Below are 11,132 nucleotides of genomic sequence, written 5' to 3' on the forward strand. Positions count from 1 at the left end.
TGGCAAACTGGTGTGGAAGCAAGAAAGGGAGCCACAGTTCTGTACCCCGAACATTCACATGAGAGCTGGGGGCCGGCTTGGATGCTTATAATTTCAGCACCGAGGTGTGTGTGTGCATGTGTGTGTGTGTTCGTGTTAGATGGAGAATGATATCAAAGGCACCTCATATCAACCTCTGACCTCCACATGCAGGTGCACACATACCTGTTCACACACAGGCACATGTATTTAAATATAAATAACCAATTAATAGTAAATAAGAAAAACAGCCGGGCGGTGGTGGCGCACGCCTTTAATCCCAGCACTCGGGAGGCAGAGGCAGGCGGATTTCTGAGTTCGAGGCCAGCCTGGTCTACAGAGTGAGTTCCAGGACAGCCAGGGCTACACAGAGAAACCCTGTCTCGAAAAACAAAAACAAAGCAAAACAAACAAACAAATAAACAAAAAACCAGCAAGCACCGTTAGAGGTGGCACACACCTATTAGCAGCTATTAGGAAGGCTGAGGCAGGTCCTTCACTTGACTCATGTATTTAGGGTCTGTGTGGGTAGCACAGATGCTCTCCTCTCTCTATAATGACGTATGCATAAAGGTCAAAGAGCCGCTTGCAGAAGGTCAGTTCTCTCCTTCCACCACATAAGTCCCGGGGGCTGAACTCGGGCTGGCAGGAGTGGCGGCAGGTACTTTTACCCGCTGAACTGTTGCCAGCTCTAAAAAAAGAATCGACTCCAATCTGAGGCAGCACACATGAGATAACACGGTTGTTCCCTGCCTCTCCCTCCGTCCTCGTCATCGTTTTGATAAATTATACTGGAAAGAAGGATGGCTGTTTGCTTTTCCACAACGCAGATTTCTACATGCCTCATTGGTGCAAAACATAGCTAAGCGGTCTCGCAAAAATACAAACGTCAAGGCACAGGTGCCCAGGCTGCCTCTAACCCCAGTACTCGGAAGATTGAGAAGGAAGGATCATTACAAGTTTAAGGGCAGCCTGGGCTACATGGAGAGACTGAGGCAGAAAGACCTCAGATTTGAGGACACCTTGAGCTATATATTGATACTCTATCTCAAAAAGTAAAATAAAACAAGCAGATTCCGGGGCTGGGTGCATAGCTCAGTGAGAGATCTTACTTAGTTCCCTTCCCGGCACCAAAAACACATTTTTTTTTTTTTTTTTGAAGCAAGGTTTTGCCTTCTTCAAGAAAAGGTACTTGCGCCAGATGTGATGGTTCTCACCTTTGATCCCAGCACTCAGGAGGCAGAGGCAGGTGGATCTCTCTGAGTTCAATAGCAGACTGGTCTAAAACCAGAGAGAGAAAGAGGGGAGGGAGAGGGAGAGGGAGAGAGAGGGGAAGGTATTTGCATTGATTTCCAGATTCCAGGCTAGGGGACTATCTCAGTGGCAGAGACTTCTTGCACAACATGTTGGAGGCCCCGGATTCTTTTCCCAATACTAGAAATAAATAACTATAAATAAATGCATAAAAAGATAACCAGTTTCCTAAAGCAAAGGCCTAGTGAAGTAAGTGTGAGGTGTGATCTAATAAGGTGTACTATCTATGACAGGCATGGTGGAACCTGAGTGTGATCCCAGTCTTCAGAGGTGGAGACAGGAGGATGAGAAGTTAAGCTTCTGGCTACATAGGGAGTTCAACCATGGCCTGAACTACAGGAGACTCTGTCTTACCATGCAAACAAACAAACAACCAAACAAATGAAACAAGGAAAATCTAACTTTCCAGAGGGTGAGCAGTTGAGACAGGGTTTCACCTAATTCCTGGCTGGCCTGGGAGTCGCTGTGTAGACCAGGCTGAGGTTGAAGCTGCTGCACTCAGTCATCCTGTCTTAGCCTCCCCTGTAACTGTCATTGAATTACAGGTATACACAGCCATGTCCAGCTGCTATCTAATATTAGCTGTGCGTTAATTAATCCCTTTCTGTGGCACATATGGCACATACATATTCATGTATATCCATATGGCACATATGTGCATATTTTTCTCTGATTCTCTTAATTGCTGACATACCTAGAAAATGAAATAACTTGCCCAAGGACCACAGGTGAATTAGATGCAAGTCACCCTTCATTCCTGGGGGATGCCTGGGGTGTCGCTGTCTGTTAGAAAGCACACTTAGATCGCCCAGAAGAAATGGCACCTGAGCGTCACCAAAAATGACCACTGAGATCTGCCTCCATGACAGAGCACTAACACATGGCAGGCTCTAGGTCCATACCCTGATCCTGGACCATGCATAGGATGCAATGCCTTTAATCCCAGCCGAGAGGGACATAGACACATAGATCTTTGTGAGTTCAAGGCCATCCTGGTCTACATTGGAGTTCCAGGACAGTCAGATCTATATGGTGAGACCCTTTTGTCGAAGAAGATAAAGAAAAGGAGGAGGAGAAGGAGGAGGAGGGGAGGAGAAAGAAGAGGAGGTAAGAGGAAGAGGAGGAGGAGGAGGAAGAGGAGAAGGAGGAAGAAGAGGAGGTGAAGGAAGAGGAAGAGGAGGAAAAGGAGGGAAAGGAGGGAGGGGGAAAGGGAGGGGAAAAGGGGGAGAAGGGAGGGAGAGGAGAGGGAGACTGAGAGGGTAGAGAGGGGGAAAGGAGGAAGACAGGAGAGAAGGGAGGAGGAAGGGAAAGAAAGAAAGAAACCAAACACAAAAGTTAATGTGTGTGAGACATCTTGAGGTTAAGTGATTGTCTATCATGAGCGTGTTGAACATTGTCCAGGGAAGTTTTTCTCTGCCTCGGGCAGCAGCTGATGCAGAGACTCATAACTAAGGTACTGGGAATAAATGACTGTTGAGGGCTCAGCCCTAAACCAGAAGTCTACACCAAGCCCCGCCCCCTGCCCCCCTCACTCCATGACCCCTTTCCCCCCAAGCCCGAGGCAGTTGGGATGCATATGATTGTGTTTGCATGTATGAAATTGTCCAAGAATAAATAAAAGATATTTGGTGCAAGCCTTTAATCCTAACACTGAGGAAGCAGAGGCAGGTGGATCTCTGTGAGTTTGAAGCCAGCCTGGTGTATATAGTGAATTAGAGGCTAACCAGAGCTACATCGTGATACCCTGTCTCAACAAAAGTGACTCTCTTGGGTCTTGTGCCAATACTGACTAATTTTGACAAAATAAGGAAATAACCAATAGGAATGGCTGCAACGTTCAAGACACCGCCCTAAATTCTGGGAAGCAGGAAAGAATGAAGCGGAAACAAAGAGGTGGTCCTTGGCTCTGTGTAATGCGCATTTATTGTATATGCACACACACAGACATTTATGATCCACATGCTCAAAGACTGAGAGCTGTAAGAGGTGAAGAGCTGGTCATTTGGGCTAGGAGATAATTCAGTGCCTGACAAGTGCAAGGGAGCTGAGTTCAAATCTACATACAGCTGGACAAAGGAGTTATGTCAGCAATGCTTCCATGGAGAGATGGGAGCTGAGACAGGAGAATCTCAGACATGGCTGCCAGGAGCAAACGGAAGAAAGACCCTCACTCTGGGTGGGGGGTAAGCCACTCATGCCACATCTGAAGTTGTCCTCTAACCTCTGTGAGTATGCCACAGCCATTCATGCCCACGCCTTCAGAAAGGTGTGTGTGGACGCACACGCGCACGCTCACACACATACACACACACTCACACTCTGCTGTAGAGATGACTGGCACCAAGTCAACAGAGACATGGGGTGACTTGTTGAAGTTCTATGGCAGTGATGCCGTAACCAGTTTGGTTGCTGGCACAGGCTGCTTCAATGCTCACCGAGACACCACTGGTAGTAAGGACTGGCTTAATTTGCCAAAGGGCCAAATTAACAGCATAGGCAGTGCGGGCGCTTTCCGGTAACCTGTTTACAAGTTGGTGCACTATGATAACCAAAACTTTTTCTGGGGGAATTTTCAGGTGCGTGGGGACTTTCCAGTCCTCTCCTCAGCACAGATAATGGAAAATGGCGTTTTTCTGCTCTGTGCACCTGCTGGCTTCGCCCCAGTCACAGGAGTGGGGGGGTTGGGGGATTGTCACAAGGGGAAGGTTCTGAAAGTGTGTGGTCCTCCGGAGCCCCCACACCTGGGAGCCTGTCAGAAATGCAAATTTGGGGGCCATTCCAGACCCACAGGATTAGAAACTGAGAGGGACAGGGACCATCTGCTTGGTTTTTGTTGTTGTTTTTCCTTATTATTTGTTTGGGTTTTTGCCTTGTGATACAGGGCTCGAATTACACACCTCATTGCATCCAATCTTCCTGCCTCAGCCTCCTAAATACTGGAATTGCCAGTTTGCAGTTTACCTTACTTCTTCAAATAGATTTGCTTAAGTACACTTAGCTTATGTGTGTGGTCTTACCATGTATCTCTAGCTGTTTCTGCAGCTCGATACTATGTAGAGCAGGATGGACTCGAACTCACAGAGCTGCCCATCTGGGATTAAAGGTGAGTCACAATGATCTTGTGGAGATCAAAGGATAGCCTTTGGGAGTCAGTTCTCCCCTATCATCTGGGTCCTGACCAATCCATCTCAGCTCTTCAGGCTTGGCAACAAATGCCCTTGCCCACCAAGCCACCTCACTGGTCCCCATTTTTTATTTATTTGTTCTTTCAAGATAGAGTCTCAATGTTGCCTAGTCTATTGTGGAACTGACAGTAATCTCCTGCCTCAGCCTCCCTGGGTTCCCCAGGTGTGGTGTTGGCTTTTAAACCCAGAGATCGGGAGATAGATGGAGATGGAACTCTGAGAGGTCAAGGCCAGCCTGTTTAGCACAGGACTGTACCTCAAAATAGGGAGGTGGGGGTGGGGTGGAGGGAGGGTTAGGACACTGAGAGGAAACCCTGAGAAGCCACAAGGAGGAGAAGACAGCTGTGTGCAAGCCATAGCATCCAGAACTAAGGGGGTAATTGGTTTCTGCTGTTCATGAAGCCTGGGTTTTTGGCTCTTCATTTCAAAGCCCTAGCAAGCTAAGGGTTTCCTTGACAACTTTTCCTCAAGCTGAGGCTGGGGCATCTCCAGTTCAAGGTAACTCACTGAGACTCTGCCTCAAGATTCATATAAAAGAGGGAAGAAGGGTTGGAGGTTGGAGGGATGCCTCAGTGGTTAAGAGTGCTTGCTGCTCTTCCAGAGGACCCAGGTTCTATTCCCAGCAACCACCTGGTGACTTTCATCTGTTAACTCCAATTCCAGGGGATCTGATGCCCTCCTCTGGCCTCCAAGGATACCTAAACAAATAATAAATACACACACACACACACACACACACACACTCACACACAGGCTTTAATCCCAGCACTTGGGAGGCAGAGGCAGAGGCAGGTGGATTTGAGTTTGAGGCCAGCCTGGTCTACAGAGTGAGTTCCAGAATAGCCAGGGCTACACAGAGAAATCCTGTCTCAAAACAAAACAAAACAAAAACAACCCTATCTCAAAATCAATTATGAGTTCATTTCTTTTTATTTGGTTTTTTTGGAACAGGGTTTCTCTGAATAGCCCCAACTGTCTTAGAACTCGCTCTGTGGATCAGGCTAGTCTTGAACTCAGAGATCCACCTGCCTTTGCTTCTGAATGCTGGGATTTGAAGGTGGACAGCACCACCACCCACCCAATTGAAAATACTTTTTTTTTTTTTTTTTTAAATGAGAGAAGGTTCTACACTCAAAGGTGGATCACTCGCTCAAGTACACACAGAGCCTTGGAGGGAAAAAAAAAAATAACAAAAACCAAAACCAAACCTGACTCTGACCCAGGCCCCATCAAGGCTATGGCAGGACAAGGTCCTTTTGAGATGACTTGGGCCAAGTCATAGTTGACTGTCCAGCCCTTGAGCAAGAAGCTGTTCCAAGCTTCCCATGCGCTCCGGTTTTACCTCCACCTGAGTCAGCCGTTTGGAGGTTGAGCAAGCTGAACATCTCTGAAGATGAAGACTCAGTTTCCTTGCCTGTAATCTGAGGCTAATAATAGCTCCCACCCTTCTAGACACAATTCTGTAATTGCCAAGTACATCACAGGCACCCGGGACATGGTGACTTAGCCTGGTAATTAACAGACCTGTTCACCGTGGCACCATCAAGTGAGGTTCTGGCTGTAACACTTACACCTGTTCAACACATACAGGGCACTGTGGTGAGTTTTTATTTTACTTATTTTTTTTATTTTACTTATTTTTATGTATATTTTATTTTTGTCTATGTTTTGAGACAGGGTCTTGCTATAACACTGGAACTCACTATGTAGTTCAGGCTAGCCTTGACTTTATAGCAACAGAGACACACCTGCCTCTGTCTCCTGAGTGCTGGGATTAAAGACTCGCAGGCCACCATGGAGGACTGGGACCTCTTGGGAACATCTGCAGCCTTCTCCTTCCATTTCCTGGACTGGTCTTGTGATCAGCCAGAAGGTAAGTTAGAGTCCTCTTCACTTCCGTGAGTGGCCATCACCCCAGACTTCTGACCCTGGAGGATCAACTCCCTAATTAAAAGGAACTGTCTCCTGTGCTCTGCTCTTCATCCTGGCTGGTGAATTCCTTCCGTATGCAGGAAGCATTGTTTGAGAGCTAGTTTGGCCCTCGCCACACTTGGGAAACAATTGACTTCCCGCATCACCTTGCAACCTATGGTAAGAGATACATTTAGGGCAAGTTCCAAGGCCCTCGATGGGGGAAGATATTTTTAAGCAGGGGGATTTCCTCAAACCCATCAAATGACACCAAGTAGACAGCTGCCTATCCCACGTGACCTGGCAACTTCCCAGGCATGCAGTTAGCTATACTCCAAGGATGATGCAGGAAGCAGGTCTGTCCTTTCCCTCAACAGGGCTCAGAAGCAGGGAATACACCATTTGGGTTATTTCAAGTACAAGGCATCCATTCTAGAGCCACATGGGTCAGGGGTTTAGAGGAGACACTGTCTGCCTAAAATTACAAGAGTCAGATGTTCAATTGGAATCAGGAGCCATTTGCTTAATCCCAATAAGATGCTTCAGAGTGACCTCTGAAAACAAAATGTTAAAAAATGTAGGGACATTGCCAGGCATGGTAGCACAGGCATGGTGGTGCATGCCTTTAATCACAGGGCTCAAGGCAGAGGCAGCGGACCTCTGAGAGTTCCAGGTTAGCCTGGTCTTCATAGTGAGTTCCCAGACAGTCATGGATACATAGTATCTTTGGTCAAATAAAAGGGGGGAAGGGCTAGTGCTGGAGCGTCTCTGTCTACATAGTGGGTTCCAAACTCAGTTCCTCACACTTGTATTGTAAACCCTTAACCCCTGAGACCTCTTGCCCAAGTCAGGCTGGCTATAATGCAGAGATCCACCTGCCTCTGCCTCTGAGTGCTGGCATCAAAGGTGTGCGCCACCACTACCACCACTGGGCTCTTTGCTTGCTTGCTTGCTTGTTTGTGTGACTTTTATTTTTTTGAGGCAGGGTCTTTTTAAATTTTCTTCTTCTTCTTCTTCTTCTTCTTCTTCTTCTTCTTCTTCTTCTTCTTCTTCTTCTTCTTCTTCTTCTTTTTAAATAAAAAAGCGTAAAGAAAAAGAATTGCAGTAGGTCTTAATTGTCCTAAGTGAAGATGAGGGATTTCAAAGGGCATTGGATGTATCTCATGTGCACCTTAAAATTAAAAAAGAAACAGAGAAGTCGAGCAGTGCAGGGGCATACACTCACATCTCAGGGGTAACAGTGCTGGTTCTTTATTGAATAGGTGGGAAGTCTCCAGTGCAGCCAGAAGAGAAGGAAAGACTTGAAGTTGCCCCAGTAATTCTTTGGGGCCAAGGACATAGATCAGTTGGTAGAATTCTGCCTAGCATGTATGAAGCCAGCGGAGCCCTCAAACCAACCCCAGCACCACATAAACTGGGTGTGGTGACACGTCTATCATGCAGCATCTGGGAGGAGGCAGGAGGATTAGGGGTTCAAGGTCATCTTCAGCTACATAGTAAGTTTGAGGCCAACCTGGGCTATATATTAAACCCAGAGAAAGAGTCAGAGTTAGGGTTACGACTGCCAGGATGAAACACCATGACCAAAACTTGGGGAGGAGAGGGCTTATTTAACTTACATTTCCACATCCCTGTTCATCAAAGGAAGTCAGGACAGGGACTCAAACAGGGCAGGAACCTAAAGGCAGGAGCTGAGGCAGAGGCCATGGAAGGTGCTGATTCCTGGCTCCCTCATCATGGCTTGCTCAGTCTGCTTTATCACAGAACCCAGGACCACTACCTCAGGGATGACACCACACATAATGGGCTGGACCCTTCCCTATCATTCACTAATTAAGAAAATGCCTGTTGTTTTGTTTTCGAGACAGGGTTTCTCTGTGTAGCCCTGGCTGTCCTGGAACTCACTCTGTAGACCAGGCTGGCCTCGAACTCAGAAAACTGCCTGCCTCTGCCTCCCAAGTGCTGGGACTAAAGGCATGTGCCACCACTGCCTGGCAAGAAAACGTCTTATAGCTGGATCGTATAGAGGCTTTTTCTCAATTAGGGTTCCCTACTGTCAAATGACTCTAACATATGTAAAATTGACATAAAACTAGCCCACACACTTGACCCCTTGTTTACTTGACACACAAACATATCACAGTTAAACCACACTTTTCCTTTCTTGTTTATTGCCAAGATTACACATTAATATCAACATTACAACATAAATATACAGTCTATAAGTTCCCAAAATCAACATCCCCCACCCCCCGTGCGTGTGGGGGCGGGGGTTGAGACACAATTTGTGTAATAGCCTTGGCTGTCCCCAACTCACTTTATAGACTAGGTTGGCCTCAAACTCACAGAGATTCCTCTGCCTCTGCCTCTCTGCCTCTCTGCCTCTCTGCCTCTCTGCCTCTCTGCCTCTCTGCCTCTCTGCCTCTCTGCCTCTCTGCCTCTCTGCCTCTCTGCCTCTCTGCCTCTCTGCCTCTCTGCCTCTCTGCCTCTCTGCCTCTCTGCCTCTCTGCCTCTCTGCCTCTCTGCCTCTCTGCCTCTCTGCCTCTCTGCCTCTCTGCCTCTCTGCCTCTCTGCCTCTCTGCCTCTCTGCCTCTCTGCCTCTCTGCCTCTCTGCCTCTCTGCCTCTCTGCCTCTCTGCCTCTCTGCCTCTCTGCCTCTCTGCCTCTCTGCCTCTCTGCCTCTCTGCCTCTCTGCCTCTCTGCCTCTCTGCCTCTCTGCCTCTCTGCCTCTCTGCCTCTGCCTCTCTGCCTCTGCCTCTGCCTCTGCCTCTGCCTCTGCCTCTGCCTCTGCCTCTGTGGTGCTAGGATCAAAGGCTTGTGCCATTGTGGCCTGGCTCACAACAGATTCTTTAGCTCTGGTTGACCAAAACCAGAGATTCTTAAAATATATAACGGTCCCAATAGATTCATGAAGTGTCTCTCAAACTCCTCTCTGGAACTTTCCAAGCCCAGCTTTTCTCTCTCTCAACATTCTTCTCTTCCAAGACCCACAGGAGAGCTCACTTGCTATGAACACTCAATGGCTTTTCTAAACCCCAAATCCAAAGTCCAACAATCCCCACCCCACCCCACCCCCTGAAACAGGGTCAGACTGTCAGCACGATACCCAACTCCTGGTACCAATTTCTGTTTTAGTTAAGGCTTCCATTGCTCTGATGAAAGAGAGATTTTCTGCTTGAAACTATGGAAGCCAAAAAACAAAACAAACAAACCAATAAAACAAACAAAACAGTAGGTACCTAATATGTAAGAGTAATGGGCTCGACAGGATGAATTAAAAGCAGACTCTTTTAATCCAGGTACTTTAGAGGCAGAGGGAGGTGGATCTCTATGAATTCCAGGCCAGCCTGGTCTACATAGTGAGTTCCAGGCTAGCCAGGGCTACATAATGAGACCTCGATACAAAAACAACAACAACAACAAAAACCAAAACAAACCCTAAACCCTATAATCCAGATTGTAGAAGTCCCCACTCCACATTCCAGACCAGTGAGTTTCCACACGTGGCACCGCAGCAACTGGTATCAAACACCTGCCGGCGTGCTGGGAAGAGTAACAGACCCAGGGATCCTGAAGAGAACCCAGTTCAGCCTAGAAACCACCGCCTTAGGTTTCTTTGGGCTGTGGGTTCCAAGGAAGGGAGGATGGAGCGTTCTGGATGGAGCTGCCTGGACACTTTGTTATCTATCAGTTTGGTGTGCTTGCTTTGACGTTCTCCTAATACGGGCGGAACATGAAGCCAGCTAGACAAAACACGAACCAGACCTGTTCCACGGAACTCTGAAGTCAGTTTTCTTTGGCTTTGCTTCGGCCATTTAAAAAAAAAAAAAGATTGCTCCACGGGCCCCAGCGGTCTCTGAACTTTTTCCCTTTTCTAGTAAAAGTCCAAATTCCAGCTGGAGTCCCGACCCACAGACAGCATCCTTCTTCAGAAGCCGCTGTCCCCCACGCTTTGCTGAGTTCCAGAGATAAGATAAATAATTTACCAAATGTAGGTTTCTGCCTATCCACTCTGCTAGCATTTAAGAGCACAGAGCTCCAGCCTCAGGGGAGTTTGATTTGTTCAGATGTAATCCATCGGCTTTTTTTTGCCCCCTGGGAGTTTTTTGGTTTTTTTTTTTTTTTCTACTTGGGGTATAGGGAGGGGGTTGGGGTTGCCTGGAAAATCCAGGGAGCTCCCAGCATCCCACACATATTTTGGGGATGAGCTGCTTCGATCTTACGGGTTTTACTGGAAATTCTGGAGAATGCTATTTTATTAAAAAAAAAAAAAAAAAAAAAAAAAAAAAAAACCCACCAAAACAACCATACAGCTGCTGTGGCTCTTTCTCTCCTCCCCACATCATGCCTCTACCCTGTAAATCGAGTGAAAACAAAACTCATATGAGACACCACATCTGTAATCCCAACACTTGGAAGGTAGAGGCAGGAGGATTGCTTTTAGTTCAAGGCTAGTCTGGGCTATAGAGTAAGACTTAGTCTTACCAACTAGGAACAACACACACACACACACACAGAGAGAGAGAGAGAGAGAGAGAGAGAGAGAGAGAGAGAGAGAGAGAGAGAGAGAGAGAGAGAAGAGAGAGTGCTGTTCCCAGAACTTCTGCAGAATAAGCTATCAGAAGGGTAATTTCAGTATTGCGCAATCCGTTTTATCCTAAATTCCTGGGGAACACTATTCGAGTCATTTCAGGGAATTTTAGAG

The sequence above is a fragment of the Arvicanthis niloticus genome, chromosome 20 (genome assembly GCF_011762505.2).
Source record: "Arvicanthis niloticus isolate mArvNil1 chromosome 20, mArvNil1.pat.X, whole genome shotgun sequence".
In the NCBI taxonomy this organism is placed as follows: Eukaryota; Metazoa; Chordata; class Mammalia; order Rodentia; family Muridae; genus Arvicanthis; species Arvicanthis niloticus.